The sequence below is a fragment of the Rousettus aegyptiacus genome, unplaced genomic scaffold (assembly GCF_014176215.1).
Source record: "Rousettus aegyptiacus isolate mRouAeg1 unplaced genomic scaffold, mRouAeg1.p scaffold_m13_p_1, whole genome shotgun sequence".
Classification (NCBI taxonomy): Eukaryota; Metazoa; Chordata; class Mammalia; order Chiroptera; family Pteropodidae; genus Rousettus; species Rousettus aegyptiacus.
In genome coordinates, this window is record NW_023416284.1 from 165,055,266 (window position 1) to 165,080,521 (window position 25,256).

The 25,256-nt window shown below is 39.4% G+C and overlaps 1 long non-coding RNA gene across 1 annotated transcript; it reads right to left on the reverse strand.

The window, feature by feature from the left end:
* Window positions 1–9,305: 9,305 nt before the first annotated feature.
* On the reverse strand, window positions 9,306–24,907 carry LOC107521290. Its single transcript, XR_001599520.2, has 3 exons — window positions 24,793–24,907; window positions 24,466–24,540; window positions 9,306–9,452 (listed from the first exon to the last, which is right to left on the reverse strand). It is a non-coding gene; the product is annotated as an uncharacterized LOC107521290 (long non-coding RNA).
* Between the last annotated feature and the right edge of the window lie 349 nt (window positions 24,908–25,256).

Below are 25,256 nucleotides of genomic sequence, written 5' to 3' on the forward strand. Positions count from 1 at the left end.
CATGTTTTTATCCTATCATTTCTACTATTTTTTTTAAGGTTTTATGTGTTATTTGGTGTAATTTGGTAGGTTATTTTTGGAGTCTGGGAATGCTTAAATTTTTTCCATATAAATTAATCATAATTGCTTCTTTGCTTTATGCCATTTCAGCTCCCTAAATGTTTCGTAGGAATGGTCTACTTTCGAATAGCAGGAGAGATCTGTGTGTCTTTGCCTTTCCTTCCTGGAGATCAAACCTTGAGAATTAAATGGGAAAAGCAGACAAAACACCTAATTGTTCATTTGAAAGTAAGTTGAGACTTGAGGTATTATTTTCTCAATTTTGTTATGGTCATAGTTTTATATGTCAGCTCAGAAAATCCTTTCGAACTGGTGGCACAGTTGATTTCATAGCACAAACTTGCGTTCAGATCAGATGCCAAAGATGCAGGAGGGAGGAGAAAGAAACACACGTTTTATTCCCCTGACGCAGGTATAGAGCAAGTCTGAAGCACATTTTCAAAACGCGCTATCTTCGACACTCTTAAGCCACTGTAGAAGCCTTCCACCAGATGCCAGAGACCTCCCAATATACCTGCCATGGTGTCCTCTGCCAGTAGCTAAAACCATGATGAAGAAAGGCGTATCTTCTCTCCTTTCCAAAAATCAACAGTGACAACCAAACCAAACCAAACGAACTTAATACTCTTCCTTTCACTGCAGTTTATAATAATAATTAATATTTGTTGAATGCTTACTACACACAAAGCACTGTTCTAAATACTTTATATGCATGAGCTCCTCTAAGCCACATGACAATTCTACATGGTAAACTCTATTATAATGTCAATTTTACAGGTAAGGAAATTAAGACGCAAGAGATTGAACAGCCTGCCCAGGATTATGCAGATCCTGAAATCCCAGGAGTCTGACTCTAATGAGTGGTTTTAGTCACTACACTGCAGTCCCCTTAGCTATAGTCAAGAGCTAAGAGTAAATCAGTCAGAATAAAGTAATTCACAGTGTGAAAGATGATAGTCATTAATCGTCCCTGAGAAGTTCACATTTTTAAAAGATGTCCATGAACAAAAGGAACCTCAATGAACAAATTTTTCCAAACGGCCTATTATGTGCAGGCTTGAATGATAAGCATCCAAAAATGAATCGGTCACAACCTAGACTACTTCTTTAGTTACAGGCGCAGGTCTTTGGTCACAGCTGAGTTCGAATCCTGGCTCTGCCATCTATTGGATATTGGCCTAAACAAGCTATTTAAGTTCATAGACTTTAGTTTCTTTCCCCTAAAAAATGAGATAAAACAATAGTTTTCTGAGATGGATTAAATGAAATAATGGCTGTAAAGTACTTAGCAAGCAAGCCAGTCCAGAGTACGTATTCAATGTGTGGTAGTTATTATTATTATTAGGAGCTTCCTTTCTGGAGACATGTCAATAAAACTTACGAAGTAGTCTATAATGCTCTATGGAAGTGAATGCTATGTAAAGTGAAAGGGTAGTATGGTGCGGTGGTCTTGACATGGTTCCCCACAGAGGTCTGGACAGGCGCAGGTGTGCCTCAGGGGCTCAGAGGTGGGTGTATGGTTTAGAGAAGGGAAAGAGAGGATGACACCAGTTTTGGGGTTTGTTTGGGGGGTGTGTGTGTGTGAGTGTGTGTGTGTCTGTGTTTTAATATTGGCCTTTCCTCTCCGATTGCATTGAGGGAAGAATTCTGTAGAAAATTGCCACTGAGACTGAGAGCCCTAAACCCAGTTTTCTAATCTTTTCTCTAGATAACCTTGGGTAAGTCCCTTACCTTTCCTGACTTCACTTTTCTCTTGCATAACGTGGAGTGAATTCATTTATCTCTTCCAGGTATAAAATTCTGTCAGTTTTTGGACATGTCGCGAGACTACCCCAAGGAAACATCTTTCCATATGAGCATTGCCTCTGAGTCAAGCACATTTACTAGTTTGTTGATGCATGTCTTGTACCACTTTTTTTCTTTTCTCCACTTTTGAACTCACAGACTCTCTAGAAGTTTCCAGGGTGTCCACAATAGCTTTCGAGGCATTCAGGAAGTTCCAAAGGACTCTGTGATGTAAGTTTTGGAGTCATTCTACACATTAGTCAAATCTAGTGCATTTTTAGCTGGAGAACAGCTTTCTCTAATCAAAATCACCTCACTAATGTCCTCTCCAGACCCACTATTAAGTTCATTCCAGTCCATCAGGTCAAAGTGAAGGACAATAGGATCTATTTTTTTTAATTGTGCTAAAAATCACATAATGTAAAAATTTATCATCTTAATCGTTTTAAGTATATACTTCGGTTAATGTTAAATATGTTTACATTATTGTGCAAGATCTCTAGAACATCTTAATCTTGCAAAACCGAAGCTCTATACCCATTAAACAACTCCCCATTTCCCCCTTCCCCAGGCTCCCGGCAACCTCTTTCTACTCTCTATTTCCATGAATTTCACTACTTTAGATCTCTCCCATAACTAGACTCATGCAGTATTCTTCTTTTTGTGACTGACTTCTTTCACTTGGCATAATGTCCTCAAGGTTTATCAGTGTTGCAGCATGTGACAGAATTTCCTTCTTTTTTAAAGGACAATAGAATTTCATTGTGTATAACCACACTTTACTTTTCCATTCACCCATTGATAAACGCTTGGGTAGCTTCCACTAAGAAGCTGAATAACACTGCAATGAATATAGGTGTGCAAACACCTCTTTGAAATCTTGGTTTGAATTCTTTTGGAAATATACTCAGAAGTGCGATCGCTGGGTCACGTGCTGGCTCAATTGGATCTGTTTTCAGTGCTCTCCTGCCACAGGCTGCCTGAGAAGCTCGAGGAAAAACTCACAGGTCACATTTGAGAACTTTCATGTTGCTCAGAACTTCCTGGTTTAATTCCATCCATATCGATCAGGAAATCACTGCTCCAAGAAGAAGCAGGAGCTACACCAAGTCTGGGAAGAATGCCTGCTTTTTTGAAACCCCCAGCACGCAACATATGATAGGAGCCTATAAAAACGAAATACTTTCTGAATGCTCCTTTGGCACAAACTCTGAGGCATTCTAGAGTTGGCTCTTACAACCAGAAACTGTAAGAATGTCCATAATGTAATTCAAAATATGCCAATCCTCACTCTGCTAATCTGTAAATTAAACAGTTTGCTCAAAAATCCCTTACAGTGTCACCTCCCTAATCAGTGGAAGTTTAACAACTGACATCATTGAGGTTTGAGCGAATTGGAAAATATTCAAGCACAGCTCCTTAAGCACCAAGCAGCAGTATTATACGGAGTTGATTTTGTTTAATTGTTTATTCACAACACTCAATAATTGAGCCACTAGGTACCATGGTGACAGAAATGAAAGTAAATGGATGGGAGTTATAGAACAACAAAGGGTCCCCTGTCTTTAATGTTAATTAGCTGGTTCCTGCCATATATTCCATCTGTTCATATACTGTGACCTCAACATCCATGCTGCGTGAAGAAAAAAAGAACAAAATGTACATTAAACAATTATCATCAAATATGGAATTTTAAAAAATTCATCAAGAGGCTATTTAGAAAATACCACTTTTTCCTACTTTTTGAAAATTAATTAAAGATATAAAGTTATCTTTATATCTTTATAGTAAGGAAAAAACATTTCTGTTTCCTAGCCATCATTCTTTAACCATCGGTTATACTTCATAGGAGAAGCCATTATGCACAGTTACTGGTTGGTCATTGGCTGATCAGAGAAGAGGATTGATCATTGCCTTGATCCAAGTACGACTGTGGGTTTAGATGTGAAGAAGGGCCCTTGATTTTTATTTTGAGAGGTGTTTCTTATAATCGCCAAAGCAGTAAACCAATCAAAACACCTGAATTGAGTTAGACTGCTGCAGAGGTGATAGGTTTTAAGATTGGCCTAGTTAACTCTACAAGAGTCAAGGTCTTGAAATTCAAGAGACTCTTAAATATAAGAAAGTTCTACTTAGGTGAGTATTTCAGTCCCAAAAGAAGAGAGGAATCATAAGTTTAGAAGTATGAGCTTCAAAAATAAGCAGAATAACATTTCTGTATTTCTTCAGTTTGCTGGGAAGATTAAATGAGTTTCTGTATATGAAACTCCCAGAACTGCATCTGGCTGAGAGTGGGTTTGGAAGCAAAATATGTAGCTGTAGAACACCGACCAACCAAACAGCAAAAATAAAACTAAAAAATCTTTGGAGGGAGAAAAAGTCCACATGCAAGTTTTTAAAATTCCTATTCACAAACCCTAAATATCTATATTATTGGTTGTGGAAAAAAGAGGCAGTGAAATCTCTGACTTCATTTCATGGTGAAAAAAGACTTGGGCAGCTATGGCACCCAGGAAGACTGTGTGTGGCAGCTTTGGGGCTTGTTACTTTCCATGAACCTGGAGGTTAGGTTTAATTGGACACATGTATAGCTGAATTGCATTGGTAGGAGAGGGGAAGGGAAGGAGAAAAGAAGGAAAGGAGTGAGGGGAAAAGAGGAAAATCCTTCAGTGACAAGAAACTGGAGAAATGCCTGGGCCAAGCCTGCAGATAGCCCCTCGAAAAAGGCATGAGTCTTGTCATCACTATCTGAGCCCATTATTTTTAAAAAAGTAATGGCTGTATATAAGAAGCAGTATAATGCAGAGGTCAAGTGCACAGACTCTGGAACGAGGCTGCTTGAATATAAATCCTGGTTCCACCACTGTGAACTCTTGAATAAGCAACTCATCATCTCATGCCTCAGTTTCCTCATTTCTAAAACAGGCAGAACAACATTTCTGTATCTCTTTAGTTTGTTGGAAAGGTTGAATGAGTATTTCTAAGTGACTATCCTAGAACAGCACCTAGTGCTCATATGCAATGTGAAATGTGAGTTTATGTGCTAGTGGTCAAGGGAGGGCCTCTGCTGAGCATCCTTGACAAGTAGATTTGAAACACATATAAAGTTTGCCATCATGCTTGAAGAGCACAAGATAATGAGCTTCTTGGCTAAAACTTAAATAAGGCTGGGTCTCAGACCCATCTGGGTCTGAGATAGTCTGGCTCCATTCTTTTCAGAACCTTATAAACATTAGAAGATAAAAGACAAAAATGGAATTTGACTGCAAATAAACTAAGAGACAATCCTTTTTTTTTTTTTCTATGAAGAACCAAGGCTTTCAAAGACCACCTCTAGCATCATTTTGGATGCTAGAATAACCACATATTTGTATGCACATACATGGGATCATAGGCTTCGGAATTTCCCCAGAATGCTATGGAAAATCACATTTTGGGCTTCAGAGTCATGGTTAAGAAATGACCACTTTCCAAAGCATAGACATGAAAAGAGAAAGTGTGACATGGGGACGGATACATTTTAGGGGAGACAATATAAGGGTTTGTTATTTTCAGAAGTCTAAGAAAAGGGTCCCTGACCTGGACCTGGATGTATTGACTTTCAGGGTTGATAAATCTCTCTGAAAAGAAACATAACTGGTTAGATATGTGTGTTTTTCTGTGGATGGGGTTCTCAGTTTTGTTGGATTTTTAAGAGTGTGTCACCAAAATAATTAAGATCCACCGAACTAGTAATATGTTCAAAGTCTGAATGAGAGGAACAAATGTAAAATTTCTTCATATAAATTTTTCCATGTTTTGTACCACTCTGGATACCTCCAAATATTCTGCTTAAAGTTCCAGACAATTCTCCAACAAAAATGCTTTAGCGCCACCCAGGTACAGACAAAATGTTATCTTTCATATTTTCCTGACAGCATTTATCTGGTCCAAACCAAATAAACTTGCCTATGTATATCATGTGAAAAATACGAAGCAGCTTATTTTTAGGGGAAAACATCTTATCATTCATAGTAATCCAATATTTCTGAAAAGAATATCAATGTAGAATAAAATACCAGAAGGTTAGAACAGAACACACATATGTCAGTGGAAGAAGCTGATTTCCACACAGTGCCGGTAAACAGTAGAAGTACAATGAATTGTATTGCTTCTGTTGCTTGTGGCTGACTGTATCACCAATGCTGCCATCACCTGATGCAGGTCTCTCAGGAAAAAGCTGCCTCTTGTCTGCCTTTTCAACCAGTTCCCGTGACACTGGTATTCTGACCAGCTGTTTGGGTTTTACATGATTTAGACAGTAAGTATCACCATCCCCTTCATCTCTGTCAGAAAGGCAATGGCTGTGAGCTCATGGAGGTGGCCACCTAGCCACAACATCAGATCTGCCCACACACACTCATAAAACATACGCATATGCCACAAAACCTTCAAATGGATATTTAATGCGGCTTTATTCGTAACTACCCAAACTTGGAAGCAACCAAGATGTCCTTCGGTTGGAGGATGGAGAAACAAACTGTGGTATATCCGAGACAGCAGAATATTATCCAGCACTAAAAGGAAATGAGCTATCGAGCCATAAAAAAAAATCATGGCGGGGGGCAGGGATCTTAAATGTATATTAAATGCATGCTAAGAGAAAAAAAATAATCTGAAAAGTCTCTACACTGCATGATCCCAACTGTATGACATTTTGGAAAAGGCAAAGCAATGGAGACTATAAAAAGACCAGTGGTTGCCAGGGATTGGGAGGGGAAGGTGGATAGGCAGAGCACGGAGGACTTTCGGGGTAGTGAAATACTCTGTATGGTACCATGAGGCTGGATACATGTCATCAGACATTCATCTAAATGTTTAGAATGTACACCAAGAGTAAATGAGACCTCATTTAAACTATGAACTTTGATTATGATGTGTTAATGTAGGTTTATCAATTGTAAGAGATGTACCACTCTGGTAGCTGTTAATAGTGGGGAGCGCCTATGCGTTTGGGGGCAGAGGATATGGGAAATCTCTGTACTTTTCTCTTAATTTTGCTGTGAGCCTAAAACTGCTCTAAAAAGTAAAGGCTTTAAAATATATATATACATATGCATATACTTAAAGTCTAAACAGATGAGCTCTGTGATGTGCCCTGCCTTCTCTTGGTTTACGGAATATTGTCCAAATCTTTTGACTCAAGTGGAATATAGAAACTAAGCCCGTAATAGGCCAGTCTTTAGCATGGCATTCAAGACCCTCTAGGATCGGCGCCCCTCTTCCCTCTCCCTGCTTTTCTTCCTGCGTACTACCTCCTCTTCTCCATTCTGCCCCCGCCTCGTGCCTTGTGCTCCCACATTGGAAATGGACTCTCTACCATGCCAAACACACCCCTCACCTCTGCCTCCCTGTTTTCTCCACCTGGAATTCCCTCGCACGCATCAGATGTCCACCTCATAGTCTGTCACCCTCAAAACCTGACAAGGTTCATCTCAAACACCCCTCAGCTCTTCGACTCCCCAAGCCAGAAACGATGTCTTTCCCTTCTGGGCACTTTATACATTCCTCTTGTAAAAGTTTGTCTAGAAATTCAGACATTTGAATCCCACGTACTCCCCTGCCCCTCCCAAGGCTCTGGGCACAGTCTGCACCTAATGAGCATAGGGAGTGTTTAGTAAATGCTGGGGAAATGAATTGAGTTAAGCATTGGGGTTTAGGAGTAGAAAATACTCATTAACAGTAAGATTGTTTTTTAGCATAATATTTTTCTTTATTCTACACTCATGAGTGCATTTTTCTGCTGCTCCTTTAAAGAAAAATTAATAAAAATGTATGCACATTCCATCTAAATAGACAATAGAAATGCATTGTTCATAAACATGTAGCTATGTTAGGCATATGTGGAACATGCTGGCATTTCTCATTCTCTTTCATCCTGAGCACTTAAATTTTTCTTCATATTGGGAGGATTTAGGCACCAGATGGGCCCTTGCATGGCCATCTAACTCTGTGTTTATTTTAGTAACAGGTAAACAGAGGCCATAAACAATGCAGCAAGGTGGAAGCAGAGCTGGTCTCTTAACTCTTCTGCAGGGCAGGGATTTCGTCTTGTTCATTGTAATAGTTTAGTTAGCTCAGAGCCTGACACATAGTAGGTGTTTCGAAATATTTTCTTCCTATTCTTTCATATTGTCTTCATTCAATCATGACATTTTACCTTTTTTCCTTTCCTTCCTTCCTTCCTTCCTTCCTTCCTTCCTTCCTTCCTTCCTTCCTTCCTTCCTTCCTTCCTTCCTTCCTTCCTTCCTTCCTTCCCTCCTTCCTTCCTTCTGAGTTTTTGTATTGACTTTTTTTGTTACTGTTGTTGCAAATGTCAGAATATGAGATGACCATGCGGAACAGAGCAGTGCCGTTCCTGTAGCTGAGGAGCATGGCGTCTGTTTTGTTAGTGGATACTGCCCTCTTCTGGTCCCTCAGCAGGTCTTAAAAATATACTTTTCCTTTACCTCAAAAATTCAACAAGCATTCAAGCAGGCAGTGAATGGTCAGTGGGAAATAAAATTCTCCCAATACTAATAATCTCAACAGTTCAACTTTTAAAAACTCAGTGCTACCTTTTATACTGTTAGTAATTCCAAACATTTTGCAAAAATTTTTAAAATTCAAGACTCTTGGCATTATCTTTCCACTTTATTTTTCTTTCTGTGTAAAGTTTATTGAGTGAAAGGTGGTCCGGATATTTTAGCCAGATTTTTTGCTTAGTTTCACTGAAGGACCTTTGGTGTTTTCTGCTGTTCATTTTGTTTGGGCAGCAAGTTATACGGAGTCATGCCGAGGCTCTGCCAATTATTAATTAGGTGATTGGGGTCCAGGACAAGTTATTTCAACTCTCGACTTTAGTTTCTTCATCCAGATACAGTTCTAGAAATAACTACCCTGCCATCCTCCAGGGACAATATAAATAAAGATCAAATGAAATATTTATTGTAGGTGATGACATTTGGTTAACTCTAAGGTGTTACACTCATATGAACTATGATGATTATTTCTATAAAAAAATACTTAATAAGAGATACTTAGTGTTATAATACCAACCCAAGTGCAGTTTCATAAAAAGACTTGATAAAATTATGAAATATTTAGAGACATATGAATATAGAAAATATTTGTTTCTTTCCCTGGAACCTCTTAGAATAATATAGAAAATGACTCATTTTACTGAAGAATTTTCAGTATAATCTTAGCGAAAGGCAAGAGATTTTATTTAAAACCTAGAAAGCTCTTTTAGCTTTATAATTCTATTTTTTAAGTACAGGAATAATATTCTATCTAATTATAGCTTATAGTCCTTAAATATGTTTTATATCTTTAAAATAAAAAAGTTCCTTAGTTGTGCATCTATCTATTAAGACCGTATAGAAAGAACTTCACATATATTGTATGTATCACATTACGCCCTCAGAATAATCTTGCTTTATTATTTTATCTAACAGGGAGGACACTGAGGTTCAGAGAAGTTAAGAAACTTACCTAAGGTCATGTGACTGTAAAAGAGCATCATCAGGATTCAAAGTGCGGTTGGTCTGGCTTCATCAGCAGTTGTCTCATGAATTCTCCATGAAAACCTGTCAATGGAAAAGTGAAACTTGGAGGGGAGTTAAATAATCACCTGATCTGATTTCTTAGAAATGATTCCACTTTTCTCTGCTTCACTCTGCAACATGGCTTGGCCCATAACTGACTTCGAAATTCTGAAAAGCACCAAATTTGTGACAGTTTTCTAACAAAATTTCATACTTATTAGGTCAAATGAGGGAAAAAATACTATAAATATAACTTATATGTGTTTGCTTCCAACTCTTTTGAGTGACATAAAATTCCCTATCTCCTAAGTATACTTTCAAATGTTATGAACAATTATTTATAGAGAAATGAATACATTTAAAGCAGAGTTATACTCCAAGGTTAAGTCCTGAGCTGCTTTTTACTATCACTCAGTACAACTGTTAGCTAGACTCTACAAATTTCCCGTAAAGAGAATGTAAACTAACCTTAATATAAAACCGATAGGATATAATAAAATAAGTCTAAACATTAAACAATATGTATGATATATTAGAAACTTCACATGCTTTATCTCGTTTCACCTTCATCGAAAACTTCTAATGCAGGAAATTTCAACCACATTTTCCAGATTGATAACTCCAGGTGCCTTACCAAATAACGGCCCTTGGCTAGTCAGTGGCAGAACCTGGACACTCCCAAGTTATAGTGGTGCCAACCAGACAAAGGATGTAGGGCTCTAGCCAGCCCTAATACCCGCCCACACTTCTTATCTTTCGAAGGACGGCCCAGTTCTACGTGGACGGCCCAGTTCTAGGCCTGCTCTTTAGTGCAAACTCTTCCCAGCTGCCTTTAGAAGATGCAGTTCTGGACTCTCGCCTCCAGCTTGTGACCATGACACCTGTCAAGCTCTTTGCCGGCTCTGACCCCGCCTTCTGAATAGGGGTGTGGTCCACGTGGCAGACGACTGTGTAAAGTGTGATTTATCGTGTTCTCAAATGTCACCAACAGGTTCGCTGCACACCTGCCACCCTGCAGAAATCCACGTGCTTGGACACCCCGTGAAAATGGCTCAAAAGTCCACGGGGCCTTCACACCTCTTGCCTGGATTATTCTTCCACGTGAAGGAGTTTCCTATTTATTCAGAGGCTATGCTGCTCTGTCTTCTATAACCCACCCCCGAGATCCTTGAACTTAGAAATCCTCAAACATGCATAAAATGGAAATCTTTTCATTACCTTACGTATAATATAATTTTATTAGATATATTAAGTGAACAATAATTATTCTCTAGGAGTAAAGGTTGCCTTGGTTCTAGGGCATGGCTTCAGCCAACCTGGGAGCCCCAACATCCCAAAAGCAAATCGGTTTTTGCTTCAATTAGCCAGGGGTTGTTTCTGTGTGTCAACATCCCCCCCATCCCACCCCGCAAAAAAACACAAAAAAACAAAAAAAACGAAACAAAAAAAAACATGCAAGGTATCACCCCTCTCTCGCTCAGCTTCTTATAATTGTTTGTGTATTTCCCCATGGGAGGGACCAGTATTCATTCATATTTGTCCTCCCCAAAGTGTCCCCAGTCATTGCTAAATGTAGAATTCCCTTGCACAGACGGCTTTTTCCCCCCCTTTTTTCCCTTCTAGATTGGTTTTGATTTTAGGGATCTTATTACAAATGCAGAGCCTTGGGCCCAGTCACAGACAGAATCTGCAGAGATCCACAGGTGCTTTTTGTGCACATTAAAGTTTGGGAAGTACTGGTCTTCATTATCCTGAAATCCAAGATATAGGGTACCGCCTGAATTTTATATGAGCTCGGTGCTTAGTTCTGTGGCCAGATGCGGGTAGCAACCACGCAGGGGAGGCTTACACTAGGAATGGGGAATGACTGAAAAGCGAGATGCCCGGAGCTAGTTCTCATCTCAACATTCTTCTTTTCCTGGGCTAAGGAGGGAGAGTGGGTGTTCATGGAGACACCGACACAAAGATGGGGGCGGGGAAAGGGGCGTGGCAGGTAGGCTTTAGCTAGGGAAGGTGCCAGAGTGGTGGGCCAAGAAGAGGGCGGGGAGCAGCACACAGCAGCGTCACACCTGTTAAGGACAAGTGAGCTCTGGCTTCCATGCGGAAGAGGAAATAACTCTGTCTGGATACACTCATTACTAGTCTGTTCGATAATGCTGTTCTGACATAGATATATAGAATCCTTTCCAGGCTTTCACATATCCACCAGCCAACTGATTGTCACACATACATATTTTATAGAAAGGTAGATAGAGATATCCATTATATACACACATGTACTTATGCAGACTTTCCATTCAATTTAAATTAGAAAAAAAAGTTTGTGAAAGACTTTGTCTTTAATAATACCTCTTTCCTCCACCCGATTTTCTTGCATGCACTTTGTTTCCAAATGGGAACTGCTTTTATTATTCCCAATTACAAAAGTATAAAACAACAATAGAAAGTAAAGAGAATAAAAAAATCGTTCTTAATCATTCTTAATCCTACAAGCCAGAGAACGCACCAATAATGTTAAGGTGAAAATTCTCCTAGGATTAAAAAAAAGTATATATATATATATATGTGTGTGTGTGTGTGTGTGTATGTGTGTGTGTGTGTGTGTTTATATTTATATTTATATATTTATTTAGATGTTTTTGTTTTGTTTCATTTTTTACAAGAACAGGATCTTATTATACTTTTTCATAAACAACTTCATTCACTTAACAGTATGTATTATGGACATATTTTCTTGCCAACAAAGTAAAATTTACATTTATTTTGCAAGATTCTGTTATTAAAACGTAAGATTTCTAAAGGAGTAACTCGCCATGTGATACTTTTTCCAAAGGTGATATTGAAAAGATGAGGTTTTCATGATGCGGACGTGACCGGTGTGCATAACTGGGTGTGGGACGAGCCAGTCGTGTGCAGTGCCGCACTGGGTCCCTTTGTAATAAACAGTTCCTGGGCGAGAGAGGAGCGCGTCCTCCGGCTCACATCCCAGTCAGGTGTTAGAGCAACGTGTGGTGGCCACTCGTGAGGGCCCTGAGGTTGTCAGTTGGCCTCAGTTGGAGTTGCAGGCCTACCCTGGTCCCTTCCCTACTCCCAACCTGGACAAGGAACTAAGCCGAAGTTTCCACTTTCTCATTTGTAAAGCGAGACTCACGTTAGCGTTTACCCTCAAAACAAGCTGTTGTGAGGTTCAAATGACATCATCTCTGCAAAGCATCTATAGCATGGTGCCCAGCTCATGGCAAGTACTTAAAATGTTGGACAGTCTCTCTGCAGTAGGGCAGGGAAACCCTTTTACTACCTTCTTAAAGAAAATAGAAGGAAAGAGGGAGACAGTGGGAAGTGGAAGGAAAAGAAAAAGAAGTTGAAGGAATGAACGAATGCGCAGACCCCCGCGGCAGGAATTTTTCAGAGCATGTACACTAACGGAAATTACATCACTGCAGGCTGAGTAAGCACTAGTGGAAACCCGTTCAGTTTGACCTTGGAGCCCCGGGGAAGGAACTGGGAGCGCTCTGCAGGCAGTATTAGCGCCCTGCGCTCTGCTGCTGCGGCCCCTGCCCTCCTTCAACAGGTAGTGAGGGCCGGGATGTGTGAGGTTGGGAGGGGGTCCTCCCATCTTCTTGCTGCTGAACCTGGGCAAGAATGCTTAACTTTTCTGTGACTCACTCTCACCAGCTGTAAGATGGGGAGAAGAGTGTCACTTTATTTCATGGGGTCATTGTGATGACCACGAGTTAATACATGCAAAGGGCTTAGGACATTGCCTGGCACATAGTAAATGCAATATAATTGTATTATTGTTAAGGTTTGTTAGCAGGAGTAGCGGACCGGTGCGGTTCCCCAAAGAAGATCCCTGAACAGTAGAGAACCAGAATTATTTGAAAATAAAAGTCTCTCTCTTTTTTAAAAGTCTCTCTCTCTCCCTCTCTTGATATCTAATATCTGTCCTATCTATAGAAATGGATAAATACCTATTTATGTCTGTCTGTTTATATCTATCAATCATCTATCATCTATCTATAATGTATCTGTCTGTCTATCTCTATCTATCTATCTATCTATCTATCTATCTATCTATCTATCTATCCATCCATCCATCCATCCATCATTATCTATCTAGAAACGTTAACTCTTTAGTATTAAAACTCGCCACCTGAAGACAGCCAAGAGCATACCTACAGGGAGGATGAGGAAAGATATAGGAGGAGGAGGTAGAGGAGGAGAATAGAAGTTAGGTCCATTGTGCTTGCTACTGCAAGAAGATTAATACACTCCAAAGAATCCATGCAGCATCCCTGTGAGAGAGAGCTGGGTAATTCGGAGACGGGATTTGGGAAGAAGGAGATTTTCGGGATTGGAGGTTGTCAAGCAGGGAGTCATTTCAACAATCTCAGTAATCTTAGTTCAGGAGTCAGGAGGGACAGAGGGGACCTGCAGGTATCATTGCTGAGAAAGCAGCCACTCGGAGGAGATCAGTGGTCATTGCTTACAGCTGTGGTCTGGCCTCCTGGAGAATCACCGTATGCTTGGTTTTATCTTTGTCCCATTGGAAGTGCTGTTTATTTTCTGTTGGAAACATCACAGGATGAGTATCAACAGGGCTATTTTCCTTTCTCATTAGGGGAATATGGTGTGTGTGTGTGTGTGTGTGTGTGTAATTCCAAATAATAATAGGTGTCATTTATAAGGTTTTTATATTTGTTGGGCTAGGCAATTTACATACATTAATTCTAAGCCACAGAGCAATTTTCTCAGGAAGATAAGATCACCTTCCCTCTACAGATAAGAAAAGGCAAAGTTCAGGAACACCTATCTAATTAGCTGCATGGCCCAGATTCCAAAGCAGGCAGCCAAATCCTGCCTGTCTCTCTAGTGTCTACCTGACTGTCACCTTGGCTTTGGCCCATGCTTCTTTCATTGAATCCCCTGTAGTTATTAAGCTATTTTAATAATATCTCTCCCTCCCTCCTTTCATATATTTGTAATAAGGTGTCCCGACTAGGACTGCATTCCAACATTTTTTAAAGCCGAAAAAAATTTGCCATTTAAAAGTTATAAACCACTTCTGCCCGAGTTGAAGTTACTTGTGGGGCAGACACTCCCTCTCCTTCTCTTTTCAAGAGAAACCCCCATGTCACAAATATGAAGTCAATACACGCCCATTGGGGGTGGGGTGGAATGCAAACCAAAATGATCTCTAACCTGAGCACAGCCGTCTTTGGGGAGTTAGCTTTCTGTTAATTACTGGTGTAATTCTAGCTCACATCGCTGTGCTGACTGCCTGCCAGCCTGGATTTTCAGCATTTTACATGTATTACCTGTGTATGAAAAAGGGGTTCTATGGAAAGTGACCTCTCACAGTGATATGATCATAAATTCCTAACTGGGGAAGTCATGGTGTGTAGTTAGGTCCCAGGCACATAACTTCTTTAGTAAAGGGTTTACCTTTGCCTTAAGCAAGCCCTACTCATTGTTTTTGTGCATCTAGGTTAACACACCTTTGAAATTAGCATAACCACCCTCAAGAGAGCACACAATCTTGTTAATTGTCCTGTAATCCAATCCCCGCCTGCTTTCTCTCACTTTTGTGTGACCTTCCTTATATCCCCTCCTTAATTTCAAATGCATAAAAGAAGCTGCAAAACTGTCATTTTCCAGAGCATTTGAGATCTTGCTCCCTGGAATATGTCATTAGTTTTGGCTCAAATAAACTCTCATAAAACATGCTGTACAGGTTTAGACGTAGCTCATATAATCTTCAAACGTATCCTGTGAGTTGGGAATTATCATTACCCTAAATTTACAGATGAGGAAAATGAAGAAACAGTAGTCGAATGACTTGCTCAAGGTCACCTTGCAACGAAGGGGTGGAGAGAGGATTGGAATTCAGGGTCTTTGGATGCTGAGCTATATATCTGTGTATCTTTTAGCAGAACTTTTCCTCTGCACAGATCAGGATCAGCAATAGCGACCCTTAAACTGGCATAACGGATACACAAACGTGATGGCAGGATGAACATTGGAGTGGTTTAGGGGAAAGAGACCACTGCACCTGGACACAAAGGCACAGCTGTCCAAGCCCTTGTGGGCAGTGGCCATGGAGGCAGGCTGAGAGCCAGGCAGGGAGGCGTTTCTATAAGGGCCCCTGAGGACAACCCTGGGCTGTTTGGGCTCTGAGATAGATGCCATACCTAGTAGTAATTACATGAGTTAAGCTCTGTGTGGCATTTCCCTTCAAGTGTGGTATTATCCCTGAATTTTTAGTAAAACTATATTTTGAGAATCCCCTGATTCTGCTGCACCTTTGGCCATGAAGGGCAGCGACTACCCCAGGCTGGGACTGAGCAGCAAGGTAGAATCCGCCAGTCTTTTTCAGGCTAGAGGGTTAGGAGAGCCATGTTCACATCTTAGGATGCTTGCAGGTGTTCTAGGATGGTAAATGCAGCACAGTGGTAGCGAGAGGCCAGGGCAAATGACGATAAGGGTCTGTTCCTGGAAACTTCTGGGCAAATGCCTCCTAGAGAACTGTCAGAAAAAGCTAAGGAGAAGCCTCAGGTTGGCTAATTTCTGGCAATCAAGCTGGTGGGAGTTTATCCTTTATCTGTAAACACAGAGCTGTGAAGCCAGCACAGAAGGGTTTTATCTTATTAAGGAGATGCTTGAAGAAGAAAAAGGAGGAAAAGGTGAGGATGAAGGAGGAAGAAATAAAAATTAAAAAAAAAAAAAAGAGCAAATAATATTTGCTAAAGCTGAACATATGACCTAGCAATTATATTCCTAGATGTTTACCCAACATAAATTGATACATATGATCACCAAGAGACTGGAGTATATATAGCTGTGCTATTTGTAACAGCCCCAAACTGGAAACTACCCAATGCAACCAACAATAGAAGGGATTAGGAAGTCAGGAATAGTCATCAAATGGAATACAATCTAGCAATGAGAATAAACAATTTAGGGCTACATGCAATAGCATAGGTATTTTTTCAACAAACCTATTGTTGAAAAAAGAAGCGAGACACAAAAGCATGCAGGTTATATGAGTCCATTTACATAAAGTTCAAAAACAGGTCCAAAGATCTAAGCTAAGCAAAGTCAGGATGGTGCTGATCTTTGTTGAGGGTAGCAAAGTGGGGAGGTTTGGGAGAGGGCAGGAAAGGAGTTTCTGGGTGTGAGTAATGTTCTGTTGTCAGATCAGGTGATGATGGGTCAGCTGAGGAAAATTTGTTGAGTGGTATACATAGATATGTGTACTTTTCTGCATGCATGATGCACCTCAATTTAAAAAAATAACTTTTAAAAAAGATGCCTGATCCTTCAACTAAAGATCAGAATACCTGGTAAGGTCATGGCCCTGTCACTGTCTGGACCTATGGATAGAAGACTGAATTCTGGTGCCCAAACTGGGAGGTCAGGCACTTGAATAAGGCCCATCCCTTGCCTGGGTAACTCAGAATGAAAAAACAAACTGGAAAAGGGAGAACGTCTGCATGCCGCATGCAAAGTCCTACAGGGCAGTGTTCCCCAGTCCCTGGGGTACCAGTCCACACAGCAAGAGGTGAGCGGCGGGCGAGTGAGTGAAGCTTCACCTATATGTGGAGCTGCTCCCCACCTCTAACATCACTGCCTCAGCTCTGCTTCAGATCATCAGGCTTTAGATTCTCACAGGAGCACTAGTCTCTGGTATCAAAAAGACTGCGGACTGCTGCTATAGAGTTACATAGGTCAGGGATGGGTGGTGTGGGGATGGCCAAGAAATTGAGAGAAGAAATTGTGTGAGCGAATATGGCACCAAGAGCGTCTGGCTTAAAACTAACAGTGTGTTCAATCCAGAAGGGTGCTTATTGATCTTAGTGTATAACCAACCGTCTAACCTTGCATTTGGACGCAGAAGTTAGTTTACTGAAGTAATCTTCCCAAGGCCTTATCTTTATTACCCAAAAGCCTTATGTAGCCTCTTGATTGATTGAAGACCTTTCAATTATTTGCCATACAAAAGTAACCCCGAAGTGACTCAGTGTTCCAGAATCCCTGGATTTGGCTGATGGTAAGAGGAATTCAGAAATATCAGTAATTATAATAACATTTTCTGGAACAAAATACTTCCTAGTAAAGTGAGAAGTTTTTTCCTGAATCTTTGACACACCACAATGGCCTACAGTGTTTCTTGTTGTTTCCCTAAGCGCTTAAAAGAACAGGGTCACTATTGTTAGCTCTGACTACAATTCTTTTCCATTATGTCAGTTAGGGAGCCGTGGTGGTAGTGTTTCCCATCAGACACTGGCAGCGCTGAAGACCATTGTCTTCCACAGTTTATCTGAAATGCAGCTAAGATGACCATAAAGAGTCCTCAACTCAAAATCAGAGTATATGAGTATGACTCATGACCCTGATCACTGTCTATCTTCTGAAAGGGTTTAGGAGACCTGCTTCTTAGCATATAAAACAAAGAAAAATGGTTTTCTTACAGATGAATGATTTCATCTGTAATATATTTTGAATTTAGCATAGAGGTGGTAGACCTGCTCATAAAGGAGGAAGATTGGACTGATAACAGGTTTCCTCTTGATGCTAGAATTTTATATGGTATGTTAGCCTTGCATTTATAATTTTGAGTTAAATTTTAATTTAGCTTACAATTATGAGCTTACGGTGTCAGGAAGGCTACCATCCAGAATGAGCTGAGACTTGAAAAGGATACAAAACACAATAATAAAAAAATATGAAGGGAAATTACAAGGGAGGTTTTAAGTTTTATTTGAGCAAGGAGAACAAGGAAGCAATCTGCCCACTGCCTGGGGCAAGCGAGGTAATGTTGATAGATTTCAGAGAGAAAGCAGAACAGCCCCAGTTCAGTACTCTTAGCAGTGAAGGCTGTTCAGAGAGAGAAAGGTAGGCTAAGGGAAGCCCAAAGTTTGTGAGTAATTTATGAAAGAGATGAAGCTGATCAAATGGAACCAATCAAATGCAGTCAGATTTCTATAGCTCAGGAAAATGAGGGTGAAAATGAAGAGATTTCTTAACTGTCTACAATGACCTTTGAGCAGTAAGAGATAGCAAGGGAGGTCTCCAAAAAAAAAAAAAAAAAAAAAAAAGAGAGAGAGAGAGAGAAGCACATGATATATTGATTTGGTCTCTGCAAACTATAGATCAGCAAGACTGATGTTAGTACAGGATAAAATCCGAGGGCAATGTATTAAAAAAAGATGGTCCGTGATGTAATGACATGGTGAGCCCTGGGAGACGTGGTGATTTCTGGGGACAGCATCTGGTTCATTAGAACAAGTCCATCTGGACAGTACTCATTTCCTTAATTGATGGGTTTACTAGAGAAATAGGAACCATGAATACAGATTTTGGCAAGGCCTTGACCAAGAGTCCCAAGACATCCTTGTAGACAAAAGGGAAAAATGTGGCCATGTTGGTGGATTCATAGCTCTTTGCACTGATGTAGCTCTAAAATGCTGGTTAGTGCATCCTGGATAGAGGTCTCTAGTGGAAAGACAATACTGATCCTCCCTCCTGTTCCACTATCTGAAAAGGATTTATATGGTGCCCAGATCACATCTGTGAGTGCTAATGAAAAACTGACATTTGTGGTAGGAGGGATAATATAAATATATATAAAGAGAGAATATAGACTAGTCTGATAGAATTAGAATCCTAAAATGATTTTGACAGACTGGGATGATGGATCTAATTTTAGACTCAATTTTCTCACCTTTATAATGGGGATAATACTATTCTCTTTCCCAGAGGGCTACTGTGGAAGTTCAATTAAGATAATGGATTAAAAGACAATGCATTTAGCTCCATGCTTAGCACAAGGTTAAAGCTCAACTATTATTTTCTTTGATATTACTAATAATAAAGTTATAGTCAATAAGTAAAAAACAAAAATTCTGGACTTAGATAAAAACATGAACTCCATCTCTCCACAACTAAGAAGATGTGAAGTTAACAGAAATTTATTGGATAAATACACAAGTAGTTGGATTGGCCCTAAACTCAATTTGAGCCCAGAGTGTATATAAATGTCACTAAAATCCTGCATGATTAGATTGCTTCAATAGAACTTTAGTGTCTAGAACAAAGAAAGTAGGTATTTCGTTCACCCATTATAGCTCTCTCCACACCAGAAGTGCTGATCTGGGTGCTGGCGCCACCCATTTTCAGAAGTTCTCAGTCTTATCTGCAAATTAGAATCATCTGGAGACTGTTGAAAATTACCTATGTCTGGGCCCCAATCCAGAACAATTAAATCAGAATTCTGGAAATGGTGTTGAAAACCACTGCTTTAAATTAAATATTGACCATTAGAAGCTTCTTCTTTAAAGATCTATCCAAGACAATGATAGGATTTGAAACTCGGTCATCTGAAGAATGATTCATCAAAGGTCCTGGGTGTATTTAAGAGAGGTGAGAAGATGCCTTCAAACCAGTGAAAGGCTGTGATGTGAAAGGATAAGATTTATTTTTCCTTTCTCCGGAAAGCAGAACTTAGACCACTGGATGAGTTACAAGGAAATAAATATTTATGTAATATAAGAATAATATCCCAAACAATTAAATTTGCTACAAAATTAAATGAGTTACTTTGGGAAATGATTGAATTTCTATGATTACTGGCATTCGATCTTTTCATAACTACTTTCCAGGGATGTCATAGAAGGGAGTTGTATATATAAAAAGAGCCTTTCTATTCCAAATAATTAATAAATTTATGATTTTATTTAAAATTCTTATTTTGATGATGAAATTGACCACATTCACTAAAGTAGCTTAGTCAGGGGTCAGACACTGGCACTTTGTAAAAGCTCCCTAGGGGCCTTGCCACCTCCCTGCAGTGCTCCTGACCCCAATTTCTATTAAAGTTTCCAGTAATGAGCACAGTACTTTTTAGGCAGGAGCTTGTGGAAAATAGTCCATCACCCTCCATTCACAGTGTAGCTGGGAGAGATTTGTAGTTAAGGTAACCAAGCCTCAGAGATTCAGAGAACAGTGATAGAGTGAAATGCTGAATCCTGGACTCCTCATAATTTTTTATTGCTTTTTCTACTCTTCAAATCTTTGACAGATGGAATCTTAATAGAGGTACTTCATAGTAAAGGTCTTCACTATATCACAAAAAGATTTTTGATCTTCAGTTAATTACCCATGTATCTGCAAATAGTCAATACAGTCGAATTCCAGTAAAATGAAGGATGTGAATAATCCCTTGGAGGTTATGACAATAACGGATTAAATTTGTACTTCAGAGCTCAAAGTCCTGGGATACCAACTGTTCAGTCCACTCCTTTCTGTTCCTATTTTTAATGCATTGTTCTTTCTGAATGAGAATAACATTTCTGTACTAACAAGTCTGCATTGCTGTAGATAAATAATTATTAGTTCACCGAAAGGGTGGAAAAGCACCTTGGCAATGAAGGAGGCTTATTTCATCCAGGTTATTCATTAGCGATCAGAGAACAGGAGCTATCACATTAATTCTGTGAAATTCCTACCCATCCCTTTGTTTCACCACCAAAAATGGAGATGGAGAAGGGCCTTTCCTTTCAACCCTTTATCTCAGGCTCAAGACAATTTGTTTTTAAATTAAAAAAAAAAAAAGTCTTTCAGTCATTAATTGACACAATAGGTGGGAGAACTCTGTTTCAACTTGATTATACTAAACATTTTTCTTTATTCATGTTTTTTTTTTTAAATTTTAACCAACAGAACTTTCAAAAGAATTGACTGGTAACGACCAATCTGGTATGCCATCAAAGGATATTAAGATATATACCATCATGATTAGATTTAAGTTAAATTGTCTTGAATCAAAAATCAAAATGGGTCAGAGTAGACTTAGACCTAGAACATTTTGTATGTTTAACAGATAAGTGTGGAGAGTTAGTGAATAATTTCCATAATATTAACAGTAATTTAGAAACCAATCTTTTACCTCCATTTGTTCATGTAATTCACTTTTTGCTAGGGAAATTCGATAGCTTCGTGGCATGTGTTGCTAGTTGCCTTCCCACCATTCCTTCTCTCATTTCTCAGTTGCTAACAGAAGCCCAGTTTTGTTTATGTCAGCAACGTGCTCACGAATATACATTCACTGCCACTAGCAGGAAGCATTCAATACAGTGCTAGCCAATGAAAAGGAACCCTAACCTGAGGGATGTTTCTGAGAAAGCGTCTGTATTTCTTACTGAAAGGGGTGAATATAGTGCCACTTGTCCCATTTTCCTGTCCCGAACTAAACAACTCAAGCTTCAATCTTGTGATGCTAGTGAAAAGGCCGAAAGAACTGAAGAGCCATCAGCCCTGACAGTGAAGATTTGTTATTACAAAAAGTCACAACACGTATCATGTGTGCAATACGTAGACATATAGTTTCTGGTGGGTCTAAAGCGCTCTCTTTCGTCTGGAAGTAGATTGCTGAGAAGACCATGCTTAAATTATGTATTCAGGTGGATTAAAGCAGAATGTTTGACTTTATAAGACTAAGAGATAAGAAGGAATGATACAGTCTTAGCATTTCAACTCCTACTTGGAGAGATTGCAGAGAAGAGTATCAAGGACAGAACCAGAGAAGGATAATACTTAAGGGGTAACTAATAATTAAATGATTCTTTACCTTAAAATGTTAGTTCAAGCCTTAAAGAAATGTAATTAAACAGAAGAAAAATAAACAATAAGAATTAAAGACACTTTACTTCATTATGCTTATTCAGCTAACATTGTATGCAGAAATACTCACCTGGCAGTAAAAATTATAGCCAGATTTTTCCCTGGTTAACTCAGTGTTTCTATTTCTGTTGATTTCCATTTCTGATCATTCTAAGATCTTTTAGTGAGGATACAAAATAAATTTGTTGTTGTTAATTCTTTTAAAGAATCATATTTAATTTCTCTAAAGCAGAAGTGAGATTTTTTTTTTTTTTTTTTTTTTTTTTTGTAAAGGGTCAAATAGCAAATATTTTAGGCTTTTGGGTACAAGGTGTCCGTTGCAACTTTGCTGGTGCATCTTTGCCTGTTCCTTCCTGGTGTAAAATGGATGTACCAAAGCAACTTTTATAAGACTCCAGAAAAGACAATAGGCTAGAACACCACAGCTTATTCACAGAAAGAGGAAGAAACAAGGGAAGGTAAGATATGAACATTTTACTGTTACGAGTTTATAAACTCAGATATGTGTATAGCATATAAACTCCTTTAACACCTTTTATAACCTTTTAAGATGTGAGGATCAATAATTTTCGATTCCTAATATTTTCAAGTTCCAAGAAAATAGTCACCTTACTCCTTTGTTTCATACATAAGGAAATTGACTCAAATAAAGATAAGAATCACATCTAAGTGAAACTAGAGCCAGGTGTGAAATATGAGTGTTTGGGAATTCCAGCTGAATTTTTTTTTCCACAGCACCAATTTCACTACACTCTCAAAAGAATAACACATTTGTAACACTCAAGAAAAAAAAAGGGCATGGTTCCTAAATTAGAAACTCTTTGGTGCTTTTAGAGGAAATATGTCAAATTAAGACATGATGTTAATGTTAGAAACATTTCTTTGAATTTATTTTTGAGTTCTGGGTGATTTTATAGTTTAATCACACACACTCAGGTTGTTTGGCTGACGCTCTTTTTCATTAGACAGAGATTACTACCTTTATAAATTTCATGCTGCTTTCAGGGCTGCACTAGAGCTCAGAGATGAAAACATGAGCTCTTCACATCAGATGAGAAGGCCAGCTTCCATTCTGTCTCCCAGAGAAGCTGCATGCATTCCAAAGCCCAGGACAGAGCAATCACATCAAGGGTTCAGTACCTCATCAGAGCCTTGGGGACTTCTGGGCAGCTGCTAACCTGGATCTCCTAATTTCCGAAACAAAAGAAAAGGTAGTATAGGTGGAAGATTGATGGATAAAAGGTTAGAAAAGGATGGGCGACAAGTTCTGGAGAGTGGGCCAAACAATGTGGTAATGGTGCAGGACAGAGCAAATCCCCCAGTGGGGACTTAAGCCCTACACGGTGAGAGGGTCCTTGCCTGCAGGCAGGAAAGAATTCAGGAACGAGCCAGAGTTAGAACCAAAAGGAAAAGTTAATTAGAGACGGAATAATGCTCCAGAGACAGAGGCGTGGTCTCCTTTTAAAGCCAGAGAAATGAGACCCCCAGCATTCGAGGAATTCAGTTTTACACGTTCCCCTTTCCGGGTGCGGCTCTGCAGCGTTAATAGTCATCTCAGCAGGAGTCTTCCTGCAGGTTCCCGGTGGCCTGGCCCTACGCCTATCAGCCAGGCTCCCACAGCTAGCGGCACGTAGCAGACTATGGATACAACCTGATTTAATATTTAGTCGATTTATGCAGTTCTCATGCCTCTTTCCTCTATTAGTTACTAACTTTCTCCTAGGCAAAATGAAAATAAAGTCAAATGACTTTTATGCTTATATCCAGCTTCTAAATATACATTGCCTGTCTTGAGTTCTCAGTTCTGGGCTATGTCCTGTCCAAGTTAATATTTGATCTACTGTCCTCTGTTGGAGAAAAATGGAACTTCATTATAGCAACTTGTTTTTCTTGCTGGCCAATTTAAGTCAGAAAGGTTTGAACTGAGCTCAAGTCCCAACCAGCTCCCAACCACCTATTTAAAGCCAAAACTCTTGACAATTACATTTTTTTCCCCATAAGGGCAATTGGGAGCATTGACTATTGTGACTCTAAAACCAGTAGAGCCTACTTTACATCTGGTTATAGATATAAAAAGCACTAAGGCAGTAATTTCCACAACTTCTTTTTCAGTAGCTAAACATGCTATTCAAGCAAACTATTGGATAAGCTACTTATCAGCCCAGGCAGCATCACAGAAACTAAGCGGCTCGGCAGAGGCCAGTTGGAAAAAAAAAAAAAAACTCTAAAAGATCTCGTGTTTGAACAAAACCAGGGTGAATGCTTTGTAAATCTATTTCTCTGTTTAAAACTGCCTTTTTTTTTTTCAATGAATCGATTTCTAAAACATAAAGTACTTCCTCCCTAAAAACAATTAAGGTATCAATTTTCTTACCTCCTCAGAGAAGAATTCTGCCAAATTTCTGCAGCTCAGCGAGCCAAAGTATGTCCATAGGTTATGTAATGTTATCTATCAAAGGAAACAGAAACATTCTGGAATGTGTAGAAGTTAGAGGAATATATTGTCCACACAAGGTGGTCTCTAGGGCTATCTTCTAATATATCCACCAGGTGCTCATTTTTCACCTACTTGGTAAAAAAGGTCTTTAGCCCCTTCGTAGGCTTAAAAATTAACTTTCTTGTTTCCCAATAATGGGTCTCTCTCTTGGAGCAGATGAATTATAAACAAGAACTGATATTTTAAAAAGTCAAAAGAACTCACTTATATTGAGATATCTGACAGTCATGCAGAGCATCCTCTATCGTTGTAAATCTACTGGATATCCCCTCGCTCATCAGCTGAAGACCAGCAGGACAGATTGGAAGTCTGAAAAATTAGTCCCATTATCTTATTGAGAGAGACTACACCCAAGAGGAACTGTAAAGCATCTCATCTAATAAAGGAAATATGGGTTATTATGGGATTTGAGGAAAGGGTAGAATTAAGATGAAAATTAAATGCAGTGATTTGATAGGCTCAAAGCAAAACAGGGCTGTGAGAAAAGGGTCAATGTCAAGTCTGGACCATGACGTGGACTTGGAGCACTTTCTTTGGAAACCACGAAGTTGAGATAGATGTAGAATGTCGTGTCTAGAAACCCCTTATCTGAAGCTCTGAATCCAGGTTGGACATGGAGGTCGCATCACTGCATCAAAGTGACTGAGATCCAAGAGGCAAAACAGAAT